The 21,030-nt window shown below is 47.9% G+C and overlaps 1 pseudogene; it reads left to right on the top strand.

Annotated features, from left to right (window-relative positions):
• The first annotated feature begins 813 nt into the window (after positions 1 to 813).
• The window catches only part of LOC137524112 (zinc finger protein 665-like), a 79,719-nt pseudogene continuing 59,502 nt past the window's right edge, over positions 814 to 21,030 (top strand).

The following is a 21,030-nucleotide window of genomic DNA, read 5'->3' on the forward strand; positions in this document are numbered from 1 at the left end:
TTCTGTAAATCCAATAAACTTAATTTCACTTCTCAGATATCACTGTGTGTGTGTCTCCTATATCAGGGCTTTTAAACCCTGTCCTCAAGTACCACCAACAATGGATGTTTTGTGGAAATCCACAGAGGTAGTTAATCAGCTCTGCTGAGACACTAATTACCTCACCTGTGCATGTTTGTGGTTTTCTGCAAAACATGCACTGTTGGTTGTACTTAAGGACAGCGTTGAAAAGCCCTGTCCTATATCATATATTTAACGGACATTTTTTATCGTAACAACAACCAATGATTTATACAGGAAAATAATGACGATTAACAAGGTTGCCAAAACGTTTGCATCCCACTGTAAATGGAATGCAAAACACATGCATGTTTCGATATAGGAAAGCACTATAATAAAACTGCACTATGTGGGAAGATCCAACATGTACGATTTTAAAATGGTGCAAAAAAGAGGCAAAGAGCTGTGATTTGGAATGCAGCCCATAGGCGTTTACTGAGTTTGATTTTGTGTGTGTTTTCTGCTGTGTGGATTTAGCAAAATACATTGAAATTGGGAGTGTTCATCCTGTGAAATGTCCAACAGGCATACATGTGCTGGTAATGATAATAGAAGGTGATGAAGATGTAGATAAGGGAGTTGTGCTGTGATTAATACTACTACTAATAATAAGAATAAGAATAAATAGTATTCAAAGGCTGACTGCAGGTGATTCCACAAAAAGAGCTTGCAGTGAGCTTATTCACCACAAGGTGGCGAGCTCGCCTCTCCCACGTGATAGCACTGAAAGGAGGAGATTAATCCAAAAACAGGAAATGATGTAACAGCAGCTGTAGGAGCCTAGGAGGTGAGAAAACGCGGCTGGAAGAGGTAATTGTGTGAATCTTGTTATATATGGAGCAGAGCAGAGGTTTGGGGTGGGCATGCTTTGTTACAGAGGAGGACATAGTACACCTGTCACTATCCTGATCATCCCCCTTGATGAGACTTATATATAACGGCTGTGACTTGTTTGCCAGTTTTCTATTGCTCCCCTACATGTACCATAGATTATGGGTCGGATCTCACCTTCCTAGTAATAATTCAGTCATATCACAGAGACAAGAGAAGATATATAGTGACTATAGCCATATCCCTCCAGTGCTGGCATTTACCCCTGTATAGCGTATTCTGCCCCCAGTATTGCTATATTACCATGCAGTGTAGCCATATCTCCCCAATCACGCCCCTAGTTTCCAGCTTCTTCCTGGGGTATATTAGTAATATTGGGTAGTCCTCAGGGCAGAGGCTCAGGGGGCACCAGTCTCTGGGAGTGCAGCCCTGAGGGTGTGCCTGTTCCCCCCCACCCCTCCCCGAACACTTCATAGTTACGACTCTGCATGTTTGGGAGACTACCTAATACTGGGGGTACATCTGCCTATACTGGGGAGGAGGCTGCCTGTCTGACTTGGGGAAAGGGTCTGTGGGCACACTTGCCTGTCCTGAGAAGAGAGAAGTTCATCCGAGTCACCAACCTCAGAAAACGTACCAGTGTTCTCCCCAGTATCAATTAAGTGGGCACGCCGCCCGGGTGAATTAAGGCCCCGCCCGGCTGCAATTTTGCATGTTAGAAAAGCCAGCGCTGTTCTCTGCACTCAGCGCTGACTCCTCTGTGCCCAGCAAGCTCAGCTCCTTTACGTACGAGATCTCCCGCTTTCCGGCGGGCTCGTACACTCATTGGCTCGGCATGGCAATAGGTGGGGCCATCTGTTATACTGCATAGTGCTCTTCTAGGAAGTTAGAACGAGGCACGTTGCAAGCAGTCTCTCACTCTGCCTGTGCTTGCACGATCGTGAAGGGACGCTGGAGCCTGTGTGACTAAAGCAGAGCTGGGCAAACTACAGCCCGTCTGGCTTTGTAATCTTGGTATTTATTGCCTCCTTTCCTCCTCATGGCTGTCTCACTTGTCTCTCTCCCTCCCCAGTCCCCACCGTACAATTGTTGTACAATTACGTGCCGTACTAACTTTCCCATCTCTGAATTACGGCACTTTCGTCTGACTGAAGAGGGGAGTGCAGGCAATCACTCACTTCCTCCCCCGGGTGTCAGACGCACGGAGCAGATCTCCACTAGCTGCAGAGAGCGGGATGTCCTGGTTGCCTAGAGAACAGCACACAGACAGCAGCGCTGAAGGGGGGGAAAAAAGCAGTCTGATCTGATAGGTACAGGCAAAAAAAAGCTGTGACCTTAGGTCAGCTTGCACACATAAAGCTCTGTCCTGAAGTGTATTCCCACCCCCTCTTTTTTAACCCTTAGGATACACTAATCTCTGGAATCTCAAGGGGCCAGCATGTCCTTTCAAACCATGCTGAGCTTTGCATTTTCTCAAAAAAAAAACAGTTCATACCTATGTGTGAATTTGCAGCTTCTCAGTTAAATCTGTAGGACATGCTGAGCCTTGTGGTTCCACAACAATGGGGTCCACAAATAATGAAAACCTTACCGATCAGATGATTGGTAGAGGAACCAACCCCAAAAAACATTGACGGAACAATAGTGGTTGATCGGAACCATTAATGATGCCCAATACGTATAACAATATGATATCTGTTTCACCTGCACTGTGAACCGGATTTGTGTACTGCAAATCAAGCCTATTTTTGTTTTGTTTTTTTCAAAACGCAAACAAAAGGCACTGTAATAGCACATTGAAAACAATCAAACAACCGGTTTTCCTGGTTTTGACTTGGCAGGTTCACTTTAAGACAGATGGTGCATATCTAATGCTGGGTACACACTGAGATTTTCTGGCTGATTTACTGTCAGATCCATTATTTCAAACATGACCGATCTGCGTTCTGATTGATTTTCGAGCATTTTCCGATCAATTTCCTATTGAAGTGAACGGAAATCGATCGGAAAATGCTCGACAATTGATCAGAAAGCAGATCGGACATGTTGGAAATAATCGTTCTGACAGTAAATCGGGCAAAAAATCTCACCTAGCATCTCTGTACCCAGCATTAAAGCAAGAGTCATATGGAGGCTCAGTGTTTTCCCCAGGCCTCCATCCGGCTAATTTTGGTAAGCACCCGGCTGATATCGGCTCGTTTCCTCCTTCTGGTATGCTGTCAGCAAAGCTTACATGGCCCTGCATTCCCCCTGTTGTGCCCCACCCAGCTACTTTTTCATGCCACCCAGCTGGAAAAAATTTCTGGGGAGAACACTGCGTAGGTTAACAGCAGCTCACATTAGAGACCAGGTCAATGCCACACAGAGTTCTAGCAGCAGACACATTTCTTTCCTGGGACGGTCCGCATGTGAACCAGTTTCTTTGTAGTGTTTGATGGTTTTTGAGACTGCACTTGGGGACACTTTCAATGTTTTACCCAATTTTTGGACTGACTGACTTTCATTTCTTAAAGTAATGATGGCCACTTGTTTTTTCTTAGCTGTTTTTTTCTTGCCATAATATAAATTCTAACAGTCTATTCAGTAGGAATATCAGCTGTGTATCCACCTGATTTCTCCACAACGCAACAGATGGTCCCAACCCAATTATAAGGCAAGAAATTCCACTTATTAAACCTGACAGGGCACACCTGTGAAGTGAAAACCATTTCAGGTGGCTACCTCTTGAAGCTCATCAAGAGAATGCCAAGAGTGTGCAAAGCAGTAATCAAAGCAAAAGGTGGCTACTTTGCAGAACCTAGAATATGACATATTTTCAGTTGTTTCACACTTTTTGGTTATGTACTATACTTCCACGTGTGTTAATTCATAGTTTGGATGCCTTCAGTGTGAATCTACAATGTTCATAGTCATGAAAATAAAGAAAACTCTTTGAATGAGAAGGTGTGTCCAAGCTTTTGGTTTGTACTGTACATATGCTTAAGCCGCGGCGTTAAATAATATTCCCCCCCCAGTTCGCCATGGATAGTGGTGAAAGATGTAATTCAGTTTCCAGCTATTGCTGACGGCCGAATTACAGTGTTTTTATAGTAAAACTCCGCTCCAAGCGCCGCTAAAGCCTTCATTCCTATTACTGCCTATGGCGGCACTGGCTGCGCCTAAATCTCCGGAGCTGTTTTTACAGAGCTCCACTCCCACGCCCCCCCGTATGGTAGCCAGGTATAGGTGCCTCTAGTATAGCTAGTTAGATATAGGTGCCACCAGTATAGGTAGCCAGGAATAGGTGCAGCCAGTATTCAGTGGCCGCAGTATAGGTAGCCAGGAATAGGTGTAGCCAGTAATAGGTGGCCGCAGTATTGGTAGCCAGGGATAGGTGTAGCCAGTAATAGGTGGCCGCAGTATTGGTAGTAAGGGATAGGTGTAGCCAGTAATAGGTGGCTGCAGTATTGGTAGTAAGGGATAGGTGTAGCCAGTAAAAGGTGGGCGCAGTATAGGTAGCCAAGTATAGATGTAGCCAGTAATAGGTGGCCGCAGTATTGGTAGTAAGGGATAGGTGTAGCCAGTAATAGGTGGCTGCAGTATTGGTAGTAAGGGATAGGTGTAGCCAGTAATATGTGAGCGCAGTATAGGTAACCAGGGATAGTTGTAGCCAGTAATAGGTGGGCGCAGTATTGGTAGTAAGGGATAGGTGTAGCCAGTAATAGGTGGGCGCAGTATAGGTAGCCAGGTATAGGTGTAGCCAGTAATAGGTGGCCACAGTGTAAGTAGCCAGGGATAGTTGTAGCCAGTAACAGGTTGCCGCAGTATAAGTAGCCAGGGATAGTCATACCGGTATACCGCGGCAACCCTAGGGCACATCTGCCTTGTTAACTTGGAGAGGAAGATTACTTGATGCACCTGGCGTTTTAAACCCTTCAGCACTTTATTTGGCCTGAGGAAGTGGGCAGAGACCCACAAAATGCATTGCCTGTGCTTATTAAAAATTCATTACAGGTAGTCCTTGGTTAGTGAACGAGATAGGGACTGTAGGTTCATTCTTAACCTGAATCCGTTCTTAAGTCGGATCATATATAATTTTCTATTGAATATTAGGCCATGATAAGCTGGGACATGTAGTCCATATGCAGTGGCACTATGAGTAGCCCAAAATAGTTGAATATCAGAAAGCAGAAAGTAATATTGACAAGATATAATACACAGATCTACAAACAGACCAAGATCAGCCTGTGTACTAAAAGCATGTCTGCTTCTGGTCCTGCCTGGCTGCATGTCTTTTTCGTCTACCCTTTTGCTATGCGCAGGATAACATTCAAAGAACTCTTCAGTACCCCTGTACAGCTTATGTCTCTGAATTTTCCTAAGCAGTGATTTAACTCTGGTGTTTTGCAGACTGAGCAGAAGGGGGGCTGCGGGCATGTCACACTGGACCGCAGCTAATGACTCCCTGCAGAGTGCAGCCTGTCGGGCTGTGGGGAAGGTATTTACAACATCTGATAATAACTATTGTTGTCCGGATCATGAATGATTCGGATCTTTGATCCAAATCTCTTTTGTGAGTCGAATCATCCGGATCATTAAAATAAACTATTCGGTTCGCAAAGGGGGTGGAGCCAGGAACGGCACGCCCCCCTCTCTCAGCGGGCAGCGGGGTCCTGGAAGCAGAGCAGAGATGGATCGCTCAGTTGGAGGGGAGCCAGCCTTGCAGGGACAGGCAGATGAGAGAGGGGACATGGGTGCCACTGCCAGATATGTGTAGAGCACACGTACTGGTTGTAATGTGCTGCTCATTTTAGGCTGTCTGTTCCGTAGTTGTGCATAGTGAACAAATGGGAAGGTTTTGGCTCAGAAGCACAGCTCAGTAACTTTGCAGACAGCTTGCTGGGCTAGAATGACAGGGCAGGCACTGTGATTGCAGTGCAGTATGATCCTCCTGCACACTGCTCTAAACAGCTGCACTTGACTTCTCCCTAAATTTATGATGAGTGTTCGAGGTGAGAAAAGGACACATTGGGGAATGCTTTCTTTCACTATGAGACGTTTGCATTTAAAGTATACAGATGAACATATAGGTTTACTTTAACTACTTTGGCCTCCTGGACGTACTAGCTACGCCCAGGAGGCCATGTGCGTGTCCGCACGCTCCCGCGGCCGATCGCGCGCGCGCTCCCGGCCGCGGATCGTTAGCCCACGAATCAGTGAATCGGGCTATGGTGCCTGATCACTGATTCCTCTCCCCCGCAGAAAAAGCGACAGCTTCTATCAGAAGCTCCGCTTTTTCTGGCTGTTGCGTCCCCGATACGTCGCTCTAAGCGTATGTTACGCTTAGAGTGACGTCATGTAAACAAACTCATGGCCGCCATCTTGTGGCCAAAAAGTAATACTACAACTAAAACTAAAAAAAAAAAAATCAACACACATTTACATTATAAACCTTTTGTTTACATCCCACCCTCCCAAAACTACCCAAATAAAATGTTTAATATAAAAAAATAAAAAAAAAACATTACAATTAAAAAAAACATGTAAATATTTACCTAAGGGTCAAAACTTTTTAAATATCAATGTGAAGATGAAATATTTCTTTATTTTTTTATTTTAAACTTGTAAATAGTGATAGATGCAAAACGGAAAAAATGCACCTTTATTTCCAAATAAAATATTGTCGCCATACATTGTGATAGGGACATAATTTTAACGGTGTAATAACCGGGACATATGGGCAAATACAATACGTGAGTTTTAATTATGGAGGCATGTATTATTTTAAAACTATAATGGCTGAAAACTGAGAAATAATGAATTTTTTACGTTTTTTTCTTATTCTTCCTGTTAAAATGCATTTACAGTAAAGTGGCTCTTAGCAAAATGTACCCCCCCAAAGAAAGCCTAATTGGTGGCGGAAAAAACAAGATATAGATCAGTTCATTGTGATAAGTAGTGATAAAGTTATAGGCCAATGAATGGGAGGTGAACATTGCTCGGATGCATAAAGTGAAAACGACTGAAGGCTGAAGTGGTTAAAGCATTGTAATTGATTGTAATGTGTGCAAAAAAAAAACCATTTCTGCACACCCCTCTTTGTCCACCTCCTCCCTTCTCTGTTCGCTCCCTGCCCTTCTCTGTCCACCATCCCCCCTTCTTTGTCTGTCCACCCCCTCCCCTTCTCTGTCCACTGCAGGGAAAGTCCTGTCCTGTCCTAGTCATTTCACCCCCGAATGCTTCCCTAGTAAAATGATTCGAGATTCGGATCAAAGATCCAGATCTTTTCAATGATCCGATTCGAATCATCCGAATCATTGAAAAGATCCGGACTTCCCATCTCTAATGATAACAGACAGAATTCTTTTTCTTATTGCCTCTGTCTGATAAGGAAACCAAAAGAACAATTAGCAGCAGCAGCAACTGCTCAACAAGGAAGTGTGGATCGTAATTACTCCAACGAGTCACATCCCCCTCTGACCTGACCTCCTCCTCCTCACCAGACGTCACATCCCCCGCTCTGACTGCCTCCTGCTCTCCGAGTCACATACCCCTCTGACCTGACCTCCTCCTCCTCTCCATACGTCACATCCCCCGCTCTGACTGCCTCCTCCTCTCCGAGTCACATACCCCTCTGACCTGACCTCCTCCTCTCCAGACGTCACATCCCCCGCTCTGACTGCCTCCTCCTCTCCGAGTCACATCCCCCTCTGACCTGACCTCCTCCTCCTCTCCTGTCGTCACATCCCCCGTTCTGACTGCCTCCTCCTCTCCGAGTCACATCCCCCTCTGACCTGACCTCCTTCTCCTCTCCAGACATCACATCCCCCACTATGACTGCCTCCTCCTCTCCGAGTCACATCCCCATATGACCTGACCTCCTCCTCTCCAGACGTCACATCTCCCTCTGGCCTGACCTCCTCCTCTCGGAGTCACATCCCCCTCTGACGTGACCGCCTCCTCTCCAGACATCACATCTCCCTCTGGCCTAACCTCCTCCACTCGGAGTCACATCTCCCGCTCTGACTGCCTCCTCCTCTCCGAGTCACATCCCCCTCTGACCTGACCTCCTCCTCCTCTCCAGACGTCACATCCCCCTCTCTGACTGCCTCCTCCTCTCCGAGTCACACCCCCCTCTGACCTGACCTCCTCCTCCTCTCCAGACGTCACATCTCCCTCTGGCCTGACCTCCCCCTCTACGAGTCACATCCCCCTCTGACCTGACCTCCTCCTCCTCTCCAGATGTCACATCCCCCGCTCTGACTGCCTCCTCCTCTCCGAGTCACATCCCCCCTGACCTGACCTCCTCCTCCTCTCCAGACATCACATCCCCTGCACTAACTGCCTCCTCCTCTCCGCACAAGTGCTTTCCCAGCTGCTCCATTTTAGAAAGAGTCCCTCACTTACGAAAAGAGGTGATGGCATCCGACGATGACGTCATCACGACGGGATCGGTGGGCATTTGTATCGACGGGTTGTTTGTAAGTCTAACGTTCGTAAGCTGGGGACTACCTGTATATTTATATATATATATGAATTTGTCGTTATTGAGGTAAGCCACCTCCTCTTTTTTTCTCTTTTATTTGTTTTGAACTTAGATTTCTACATTACTGGGTTCCTCCTAATGCCTTTATGATGGCTTCCCGAGTCTTCCAGATATTAGTCACCCACCAGACCAGTCACCAGTCAGACCACCCCTTGAGCTCCATTGCTATGTTATCAATGGCTGGAGTGAAATGTGGAGAGATGTCTGAATTCTATACCGAGGAGAAGGGTGACTGTTTAGTGATATGAAGGGTGTGAGCAGGAATCCAGGCGCATGCATCTCTATGGAGACAGCTTGCAGGGAGTAGTAGTTTTATTGTTAGGGTAGTCTGCCTTTATTCCTGAGATTGATACAAAGTATCTGTGTGGGGGGTTACTTTACATAATTGCCCCTTAGGGAGGGAGACATAGAGAATAATATAATCCGTGAATAGTGCGGAGCTGTGATTGGCTGATCTTGTATGCCATGGAATACTGAGCCCATAAGATCCTCGTGGAGCAGCTCCCACCTCCAGCTGGTGCCTCACACGTATGCACACTCTCTGTGTTACCTTATCTCTGGATTTCCCTCACTTCTTGTGCTGTCAGAGGTGTTCCATGTTTATCCCAGCCGTTATGGAAGGCAGGCTGGTATCTCTTCCCTGTGAATGGGGACAGTTTCCCTGATAGCTTTTCCCAGCAGCTGTTCATAGCAACAGCCATGAATACAATGTTGTACAATGGAGTTGTTGTGGATCAGTGGAGGTCTCAGGGAGGGAGGTCCTGAAGGAGCAGGATCTGTGCATTGCGTCCATTTTCAGCAGATAAGACAGGTGCACCATATGACCGTATCCATGGCATCTCTGATGAGAAGAAGCCAGTGTGCAGCCAGGAGCCACTGGTGTTGGATTGGAGGTTGGAGTCTGCTCAAAGATGATGGCTGGTGGGTCACAGCTAGGTGGGTGGAGCCAGGTAACAAAGGACGTGGCTGGTTGGACAGGCAGAGAAGATGGAGGTTGCAGCTGCAGAGTGGTTGGGAGACCTCTGCTGCTTCTGTCCTGGTACTGGCACTGCCCCAGCTAGGAGATTTGTTGCTATGGCTCTTGGAAGGTTTGGGGTTAGCAGGTGATGGACAGGTAGGGTCAGGATATGGAGCTGCGGTCCCATCTGCCCAGTTCCTCAGCTGCCAGAGCCATAAGTAATGATAATTCATAGCTAATTAGCTGCAGGACTCAGCTCTTATCTTCCTATATCTCCAGCTGTTCTCTCTTCACATCCTCCTCCATCTACCGCTGCCGGCACTGCTGTAACCTCACAGGAATGTGTGCATGGAGAGGAGGAGAGAAGTACCAGATGATGAGCAAGGCACACTGGGAGAGAGGACTGTGGTGCTGAATGCGCAGATACCACAGCTTATGGGATATTATCAACCACTAGAAAATGTATGCTCTTTTATGTGTTATGTTTATTAATGCTAATATTTTACTCCTATAATTTGTTATCTATTTCAGAACTGAGATCTGACCGTAAAGAGCAAATTACACATGTGAGGAGTGATCAGCAGTCTATGGAGGAGGGTGACATTATGAGTACAATTAAAGAGGAAGAAGAAGAGACCAATGTGAGGAGTGATCAACAATCTATGGAGGAGGGTGGCATGATGGAGACAATGAAAGAAGAAGGAGAGACCTATGTGAGGAGTGATCAGCAGTCTATGGAGGAGGGTGGCGTGATGGAGACAGTTAAAGAAGAAGAAGGAGAGACCTATGTGAGGAGTGATCAGCAGTCTATGGAGGAGGGTGGCATGTTGGGGACAATTAAAAAGGAAGAAGAGGAAACATATGTGAGGAGTGATCAGCAGTCTATGGAGGAGAGCGACATAAGGACTAGTGAAGAGGAAGAGGACATTATTACTGGGATGAGCATTGGTGAGTGATAAATGTATCTCCTTTTAATGTCCAGTGCATATAAGCTGTGTGCTCTACATGTTGTCAGTATACAGGAGTCGAGTCTGAGGAAGGCTTCATAGCTGAAAGCTTACTCCTTTTAGCCAATAAATAGTATCCTGATGCAAAGTGTCTTGCTTTCACTATTGCAATAAGCTAACTCTCTAACTGAATGACAAAGCTAACAATGAGTAAGCTAACTCTCTAACTGAGTCACTAAACTATCAATCACAGGTTCAGTGAGTCTCTAATGAGCACAAATCATTCACAAAATACAAATACACAGCACTGCTCTCTCCAGCACAACCTCTCACACAGTGCTGAGTAACAGCAAGGAGATAATCCAAGATGGCATCTGCCTTATATAGGGAAGGGTGTGCCCAGAGCTCCGCGCATTACTATTGGTTGCTAGGGACATTATGATAAAAAAGAAAAATGCACTTCCATAATGGACTCGAAGTTGTAATTACAGCTGATTACACTCGTAGTCAGAATTTGTAATCGCGGTGGATTACGGATTATAACTGTGGTGCTGTAGGCCGCAATTACGACTTGTCATTACAGATATCCATAAATTACAGGACATTACGCCCAACACTACCTGGGACAGAGGAGGTGGCAGAAGGGAGTTAGACTGGCCTCCCTTTGACCCCCTGGGGGCCGCACCACCAACAGGCCTTCAGGGATTACCACGTTAGTACACGATAATCCCTGTCTGGCAGATGGCCAAGCAGGAAGTGACACTCACTTCCTGTTGGCTGACTGCATGGTCCAACAACCAGGATACACATTCCACTAAATGCTGGTGGGGGCTGGGATGGCAGTCCTGATAAAATAATGGAGGCTGGGGATCCACCATTGTGGCACCAAACAACACATCAGCTGGCAGAAGGCAGCACTTTCCACCAGCTGATAGGGCAGGAGCTGTTGGGCCAACAATCTTGCCAGGAGCCCATTGTTGCGGATCACTGTTGGGTCAGTTGGGGCGAGAGGCCTCTTCCGTGCAATCATTTCGGCTAGAGAGGCCTGGCGCTGGGTGACAAACTGGGGGGAGGAGACAGCTGATGAGGTCTGGATGCTGCTTCCAGCCTGGTGTGCAGAGGGGGTTGGCTTGCAGTGGGACTGGGCAGGCTACACATGATGCACAGAGTGATGGATAGAGGAAGACGAGAGGGTCCTCTTGCTGCTGCTTCTCCTCCTGACACACTCTGTCCACTGCTGCCCTGTGCATTCCTGCCTCTCTTTAATAAATCCCACTGTACCATGTGACTGATTTTGAGGTGGGACATTATGCCCGGTGTCCCCAACTTGGTGCCGCTTACCCTCTGCTCACCGACACACCACAGAGGTTGCAGACAGCGCAGGACTCATCCTCACGATGAATGGTGAAGTAGCCCCATGCCGAGAATGACACACTCCTGCTAGTTGTAGCTGGCTGTTGTCCAGCATGGGGCTAGGTGCTCACAGATGGGGCTAGGTGCTCCTGGGTTGTGACTCTGCTGCTGCCTACCCTACCAGTGGAGTCCATGCCCCTAGACTGCACCTGAAGCACCATCCTGACCGACTTAACGCCTGACTGATAAACCATCACTGCTGACTGTAGGTGAACCAGTTGGCATCCACGATCGGTCACCCACCTCATCATCAAAACACAAATCATCCCCAAACAGATTGGCCTGGGGACTGGACAGACAAGGTGCATTTAGTGATAGGCCCTCCACCTGGCCATGAAAAATCGGGCCATTTCCTTCATCACAGTCCCCACCAGGTCTTGGGTGTTTGGTCCCATTGTCTCCTTGAGGGATCTCCCCACATTCTACCATAAATACAATCCACCATAGAGGCTGCTGCTGCTGGCCAATGGTGCGCTGCTCAGGTCAGGGGGGTTTGCCTGCTGCTGCCAACCACCACCTCGTCCTCTCCTTGCACAGGTTGTGGATGTGACGGGTGGGCCTTGCCTGGTGACATCCAGACAAGGACCCGCCTCATCCACCATCATTCCACCTGCAGCTTGGAGTGTCATCACCCTTGCTGTGCTTCATTGTGAACAAACATATAGGGGGTGAAATACTACAAATGTAGTGGGGCAGCTCAGGGATTGGGGGGCTTGGGCAACACAAAAAAACATTAATTGTGAAAGAGCAAGTTGTGTGAATGCTCTCTAACTAAAACTAAACACAGGTTTTTCTTTCTTTTTTTTTGGGGGGGGGGGGGGGGGGGTTTGAAAAGAAAACAAAATTGACTAAAATACTGAAAAAAAATTACTACACTAACGCTCACTCACTGTCACTGCACTCCAAAACAAACTATCTCTCTGACACACTACAGCTAACATCGCTCACTCACTAGTCACTCACTCACTAGTCACTCACTACACCAGGGCCGGATTTAAGCCCAGGTCATGGCCTAGGATGACACAGGAGCAAAGGAGGTTGGGCAGTTTGCGATTGAATTTTCAATTGCAAGCTTGCAGTGCAGGGAGAGATTAGGTGAGCGTGTGACTGCAGAACTCTCCTGCTGTTGCCTGTGGCTGGCTGTGTAGTGTGTTTAGCTGCTGCCAGACCTGGTCTGTGGCTGCTCACCCTGCTTCACTGTTTGGATAGCTGCGTGCAACCGGAACAGGCTGGTCTTTTGGGCATAGCGTCACTCGCCAGATGTTTCCCTCCTCCACACAGCAACACGGCCAGTCACTCACCTCTCCGCTCGCCTCCAGTGCCAAAGCTTCCTCTTCCCTTCCTCCATCATCAGCTGCCGCTGTGCATCTCTTTCTGCAGCTGGCGTTTCTTATCGTAATTCACCAGTAATGTGCCGACAAGCCACATGTAAGAGATGCTGGCTGAAGAAATAGATGCACAGTGGCGGCTAATAATGGGAATGAGGGGAAGAGGAAGCCTCGGCGCTGTTGGCAGACGGAGAGGTTAGTTACTGGTGGTGCTGCTGTGGTGGGAGCTGGACTGAGATGTGGATGGGACTACCAGGCTACCTAAGCGTCTAGGGGGAGGGAGGGGAAATCTATACTACAAGGGGGAGGGAAGAATCATCTGACCATCTATACTACGAGGGGGGGGGGGGGGGCATCTGGCCAGCTATCCTATAAGGGGGAGGGAAGAAACATCTGGCCATCTATACTACAAGGGGAGGGAACATCTGGCCATCTATACTACAAGGGGGAGGGAAGAAACATCTGGCCATCTATCCTATAAGGAGGGGGGATGACATCTGGCCATCTATATTACAGGGAGAGTGGAGGGGGAAAACAGATTGCTCCTATACTACAAGGAGGGGGGAAACATCTGGCCATCTATACTACAAGGGGGGTAACATCTGGCCATCTATACTACAAGGGGAGGGGGGGTGTAACATCTGACCATCTATACTACAAGGAGGGGGAAACATCTGACCATCTATACTACAAGGGGGGTAACATCTGGCCATCTATACTACAAGGAGGGGGAAAACATCTGACCATCTATACTACAAGGGGGGGTAACATCTGGCCATCTATACTACAAGGGGGAAGGAAGAAACATCTGGCCATCTATACTACAGGGAGGTAACATCTGGCCATCCATACTACAAGGGGGAGGGGTAACATCTGTCCATCTATACTACAAGGGGGAGGATAGAAACATCTGGCCACCTATACTAACCGGGGGGGGGGGGGGACATCTGACCATCTATACTACAAAGGGAGAAAAGAATGATCTGGCAATGTATACTACGGGGAGTAGGGGGGGGGGGGTAAAATCTGGCCATCTATACTACAAGGAGAGGGGAGGGGGAAAACACAGATTCCTCATATACTACAAGGAGGGGAAAACATCTGGCCATCTATAGGGGGGGGGGGGGGTTAACATCTGGCCATTTATATTACGAGGGGGGGCATCTTGCCATCTATACTACGAGGGGAGGGGAAAAACACAGATTCATCCTATACTACAAGGAGGGGGGAAACATCTGGCCATCTATACTGCAAGGGGAGGGAAGAAACATCTGGCCATCTATACTATAGGGGGGGAGACATCTGGCCATCTACACTACAAGGGGGAAGGGAAGAAACGTCTGGCTACCTATACTACAAGGGGAGGGGGTGCATTTGGCCACCTGTGCTGCAAGTGGGGGAGTGTCTGGCTTCCTGTCTTGCTGTGGGACAGGGGGAGCAGTTGGCTAACTATACTGAAGAGGGGGGTTATCTGCCTTCCAATACTGAAGAGAAGGGGGGGTGGGGATGTTGGAGGAGATGCTGTTGGTCAGGGGGCGGCTGGTGACAGTACAGATCCTGCCCTGCACTACACTACAATCTGCCTCTGCTCTCTCTATCACACTACAGCACACCCTCTCTCACTGTCACTAGGCCTCTCTACACTCACATCTGACTTTCTGCTCTATCACACTAACTTCAGCAAACTCCTCCTTCTCACTCACTAGTGCACTACAATCTGTCTGTCTACTCGCTCCTCACTCACTCACTATCTCACAACTCACCAGATTCTGTCACACAACTCAATCCACACACAACTGATTCTCTGCAGCACAATGCAGCGCACTGTCTCCCTCAATATCCTCCTCCTCACTGAGCTCACAAAATGGCTGACAGTCTCACCTCTCTTATATACAAGAGGGGAGGGATAGCCTGTGATAGGTAGCTAGGATCTGGTTGCTAGGGCCTATAATTGCTCCGGATTGGTAGAGAATCCGATCGGCCAGTTACTTCTGCTATGTTTAATGTAAGCTATAATTGTGGATGTACGTATAATTTGCTCATTTCTGCATGTAATCCGCAGTACACTGATTGGCCTGAGATGACCGTGGTGTTCCTTTTTTTTATCGTAATTTTCAGAAATTTTAGTCCAATCACAGAACTGGGAAATACTCGCTAGTATTGCACCAATCAGAGAGTGCGGAGGCATCCCGCAGGGTTCCCATTTCCACAGAAATATTCTGCATTCTCTGATTGGTCCGATGCTTCTGAGCTCAGTGATTGGCGGACATTTCCGAGTTTCTGTAATGCGGCATTCTGACATTGCTGCATTTCTGTTTTGGAAATCGGCGTTCTGATGGAAATGTCAGCCCATCCCCAGTCACAGTTTCCTTATTTGCTTAATTGGGAGTAAGAGAGAGAAACATGTACATTACACGGGGCATATGAGTGACACGAGGACACAGCGGTAATAAGAATGTGGAAGTGACACCACATTGCTCTACAAACATAACACAGATCTCTTGCTATAAGTACATATAGGTCTGTTGTCACAGGAGTAACACATTGCTTCCACTGTCTCATCAAGCTCTACATTCACTGCTGCTCAATGTATGGCCAATGCTTTAGGTGTGGGAGGGGCCATTGACATGCAAATAACTCTGTGTATGCAAATGTAATGCAGATTGTATGCAGATAATCAGATTTGTCAGGAAATGCATTTGAATGGCTGACCTCCCAGCTTCATAAAATTTTCATGCTAGCTACAGTTTTAGTCACATGATTGGCCGCCTGTAATGAGCTCCACCTTCTGAAGTTCTCAGTCAGGCTGATAATGTGTGATGGTCATTGACATACCAGTAACTCTGAGAAGATGCAAATTGTATGCTAATTTTATGCAAAGTTCAGTATTCTCACCAGAGCTTAACCCACTTGATTTATGTCCCCACTCGGCTGTTATTAGCCGCGGTCTACAGCAGAAACTCTTTCCTCTGCACATTACAGTTGGCAGCGGAATGCAGAGACACATCTCCGCCCTCCTCCTCCACTCCTTCTTATCAGCTGTGTGGAGGGGAAAGCTCACTGTCACTCACACACATCTCCGCCCTCCTCCTCCACTCCTTTCTATCAGCTGTGTGGAGGGGAAAGCTCACTGTCACTCAGAGACACATCTCCGCCCTCCTCCTCAGCTCCTTCCTATCAGCTGTGTGGAGGGGCGGGGAAAGCTCACTGTCACTCAGACACATCTTCACTCTCCTATTCAGCTCCTTCCTATCAGCTGTGTGGAGGGGTGGGGAAAGCTCACTGTCACTCAGAGACACATCTCCGCCCTCCTCCTCAGATCCTTCTTATCAGCTGCATGGAAGGGGCGGGGAAAACTCACTGTCACTCAGAGACACATCTCCGCCCTCCTCCTCAGCTCCTTTCTATCAGTAGCGTGGAGGGGCGGGGAAGGCAGAGAGATAAGCTCAAACACGGGATCTTTTCTGGAGTCGGGCACAGAACAGAATGTGCAATTCTATTGCACTTTTCTTTTAGTGAGTCACCTGGTCTCCACTTTAGCCAGTTATAGGTGGCCGCCGTATAGGTAGCCAAGTATAGGTTTAGCCAGTAATAGGTGGCCGCAGTATGTGTAGCCAGTAATAGGTGGCTGCAGTATAGGTAGCCAGGGAGGGGTGTAGCCAGTAATAGGTGGCCGCAGTATAGGTAGCCAAGGATGGATGTAGCCAGTAATAGGTGGCTGCAGTATAGGTAGCCAGGGATGTTTGTAGCCAGTAATAGGTGGTTGTAGTATAGGTAGTCAGGGATAGGTGTACCCAGTAATAGGTGGTCGCAGTATAGGTAACCTGGGATAGGTGTAGCCAGTAAAAGGTGGCTGCAGTATAGGTAGGCAGGGATGGGTGTAGCCAGTAATAGGTGGCCGCAGTATAGGTAACCTAGGATAGGTGTTGCGAGTAATAGGTGGCCGCAGTATAGGTAGCCAGGGATAGGTGTAGCCAGTAATAGGTGGCCGCAGCGTAGGTAGCCAGGTATTGGTGTAGCAAGTAGTAGGTGGCCACAGTATAGGTAGTCAGGAATAGGTGTAGCCAATAATAGGTGGCCGCAGTATAGGTAGCCAGGGATGGATGTAGCCAGTAATAAGTGGCCGCAGTATAGGTATCCAGCGATGGGTGCAGCCAGTAATAGGTGGCCGCAGTATAGGTAGCCAGGGATGGATGTAGCCAGTAATAAGTGGCCGCAGTATAGGTATCCAGGGATGGGTGTAGCCAGTAATAGGTGGCCGTAGCATAGGTAGGCAGGGATAGGTGTAGCAGGTAGTAGGTGGCCGCAGTATAGGTAGCCAGCGATGGGTGCAGCCAGTAATAGGTGGCCGCAGTATAGGTAGCCAGGGATGGGTGTAGCCAGTAATAAGTGGCCGCAGTATAGGTATCCAGGGATGGGTGTAGCCAGTAATAGGTGGCCGTAGCATAGGTAGGCAGGGATAGGTGTAGCAGGTAGTAGGTGGCCGCAGTATAGGTAGCCAGCGATGGGTGCAGCCAGTAATAGGTGGCCGCAGTATAGGTAGCCAGGGATGGGTGTAGCCAGTAATAAGTGGCCGCAGTATAGGTATCCAGGGATGGGTGTAGCCAGTAATAGGTGGCCGTAGCATAGGTAGGCAGGGATAGGTGTAGTAGGTGGCTGCAGTATAGGTAGCCAGCGATGGGTGCAGCCAGTAATAGGTGGCCGCAGTATAGGTGCCAGGAATAGGTGTTGCCAGTAATAGGTGGCCGCAGTATAGGTAGCCAAGGATGGTTGTAGCCAGTAAAAGGTGGTCGCAGTATAGGTAACCTGGGATGGATGTGGCCAGTAATAGGTGGCAGCAGTATAGGTAGCCAGGGATGGGTGTAGCCATTAATAGGTTGCAGCAGTACAGGTAGCTAGGTATAGGTGTAGCCAGTAATAGGTGGCCGCAGTATAGGTAGCCAGGGATGGGTGTAGCCAGTAATAAGTGGCCGCAGTATAGTCAGGGATAGGTGTAGCCAGTAATAGGTGGCCGCAGTACAGGTAGCCAGGGATAGGTGTAGCCAGTAATAGGTGGCCGCAGTACAGGTAGCCAGGGATAGGTGTAGCCAGTAATAGGTGGCCGCAGTACAGGTAGCCAGGGATGGGTGTAGCCAGTAATAGGTGGCCGCAGTACAGGTAGCCAGTAATAGGTGGCCGCAGTACAGGTAGCCAGGGATCGGTGTAGCCAGTAATAGGTGGCCGCAGTACAAGTAGCCAGGGATAGGTGCAGCCAGTATATATAGCCAGGAATAGGTGCCTGCAGTAAAGATAGCAAGGTGTGGGGGGAGGGGGGTGGAATGCCGGGTGTAAACAGATACTCACCGGGGGTCCTTCACATGTGTACTTACTTCTTTCTTCTTCCTGTCCTTGCGTTCCATCTCCCTGTAACAGCGGGAAAAGGACAGAAAGTAGGAAGAGGTATGTAGTACACGCACGCAGGACCCCAGGCGAAGTGAGTGTCTGTTTACCCTCCCCGCTGTTCGTACGCCCGCCGTTGCTTCACATCCCCACTGCTGCGTTGCCAGCACACGCCCCTCCCAGAAACCAGTAAAACGTGATTGTGCAGGGTGTGATTACCATGCACAACCAAACAGCGGTATACCGTCATACCAGTATTCCACTGAAACCCTAGTCGCATACATTGCATGCAGGGAGTGGTTAATGATGTCTGGTCATTTATGTGATGATGAGGCTATAGCACTGAGGCCCCATTCACACTGAGGCACTTTACAGGGAATTTACAGAGCTTTGCTGAACGCCAGCGAGCAGAGAAGCACTATGACAACGTTGCCCTATTGTAGCATTTACACTACAGCTGGGATTTGTAGGAAAATGTACTGCATACAGCATTGTGGGAGGATTAGAAATGTGATTTTTGTTACTTAAACCAGTTATCTCCCCCCCCCCCCCCAAACCACCAGCACCCAGTGTGATCTAACCCCACCCAGTGTGACCCTCCCCCTCCCCACCAGCACCCGGCGTGATGCCGACCTCTCCCCACCAAGGGTGATTCCCCTCCCACCCCACGCAGTGTGACCCCCCCCCATCACCACCACCAGCCCCCAGCGTGATGTAGACCTCCCCCCACCCAGTGTGACCCTCCCCCTCCCCACCCAGCTAGAAATATTTCTAGGGAGAACACTGAGATATGCAGCTGCTGCATCTGCTCCATTTCCAGTCTGCACAAACTTTGCCTCAACTTGGAATTATCAGCAGCTCACTGACCATCCCTAATGATAATTGTTCCTCCCCTCAGAATTCTCTAACAGGAAGTGATGATGTTTCTCTATTTGCAGCGCAGAGTCCCGGCATCAGGAACCTCTCAGAGACTCCTCTCTCTGTATCCACAGACTGTACAATGGATGATGATGTCACTGGACAAGATTATCCTGCAGATATCCTGGTTACCCCAAATATTCCCCCAGACCCCCCTCAACTGTCTAACCCAGAGGGGCCTCTTCCCCAGCACAGCTCTCCCCCTGCTGGAGGTGGAGGGTCTCATTCCTGTTCCACGTGTGGGAAATGTTTTGTGAAAAAATCAAATCTTAGCAAACACAAGAGAATTCACACTGGTGAGAAGCCCTATTCATGTGCTGAGTGTGGGAAATGTTTTATACGAAAATCACACTTTGTCAGTCATGAGAGATCGCACACTGGTGAAAAGCCCTATTCATGTGCTGAGTGTGGGAAATGTTTTGTACATAAAACAGACCTTGTCATTCATGAGAGATCTCACACTGGAGAGAAGCCCTATTCATGTGCTGAGTGTGGGAAATGTTTTGTACGGAAATTATGCTTTGTCATCCATGAGAGATCTCACACTGGAGAGAAACCCTATTCATGTGCTGAGTGTGGGAAAGGGTTTGTACAGAAATCGGCGCTTGTCAGTCATGAGAGAATTCACACAGGTGTGAAACCCTATTCATGTGCTGAGTGTGGGAAATGTTTTGTACATAAAGCAGACCTTGTCAGACATGAGAGATCTCACACTGGTGAAAAGCCGTTTTCATGTATTGAGTGTGGGAAATGTTTTGTACGGAAATCACTGCTTGCCATCCATGAGAGATCTCACACTGGTGAAAAGCCGTGTTCATGTGCTGAGTGTGGGAAAAGTTTTGCACAGAAACCACATCTTGTCATCCATGAGAGATCTCACACTGGTGAGAAGCCATATTCATGTGCTGAGTGTGGGAAATATTTTGTACAGAAATCAGACCTTGTCGGTCATGAGAGAACTCACACTGGAGAGAAGCCCTATTCATGTGCTGAGTGTGGGAAATGTTTTGTACAGAAATCAAATCTTCTCAGACATGAGAGATCTCACACAGCTGGTAAGTAAGAGTCAGTGAAACATAACTTCACCTTTAGTGAACCTGAACTGGCCGCAGCATACTGCTCTCCATCTCCCCAACACAGCTGGAAGTAGGGAGTATGGAGAGTGGAGTGCAGCGGCCAATAACAGGCTTGTTCAGTTCCGCTTATCCCTCTCTTATCACTGGTGAGAAGCTCTATTACTGCACTGAGTGTGGGAAATGTTTTGGTTGTCGGTGTTATTTTCCAATGTTTCTTTTATTTCTTGCTAGATGCACCTGGCAGCATATTATACAGAGTCCCGGGGGCTCTTTCTATTAGATTTTATTGAAGATTAGCAAAGTTACAATAAGAATTGCATTAATTATCACAAGATAGGCCTAGATTAGGCCATGCAAGATATCAGAAAATAGCAGAGATATGACATTTTCAATAGATATCAGACAAGATATGCATTAGAGGGTCAAAGAACGAATATACAGAAAACATACCAGTATTAACAATATATGACTGATGTTACTGAAATATAAAGAGAAGTAACTGTCCTCCAAAGATAAGGTAACATGAAGAAGTTTCCAGTTCGTTCAAGTTAGTTGGAGTAAATTTTAGAAATAGACCAATTATCCCAGTGTGCGT

The sequence above is a fragment of the Hyperolius riggenbachi genome, chromosome 7 (genome assembly GCF_040937935.1).
Source record: "Hyperolius riggenbachi isolate aHypRig1 chromosome 7, aHypRig1.pri, whole genome shotgun sequence".
In the NCBI taxonomy this organism is placed as follows: Eukaryota; Metazoa; Chordata; class Amphibia; order Anura; family Hyperoliidae; genus Hyperolius; species Hyperolius riggenbachi.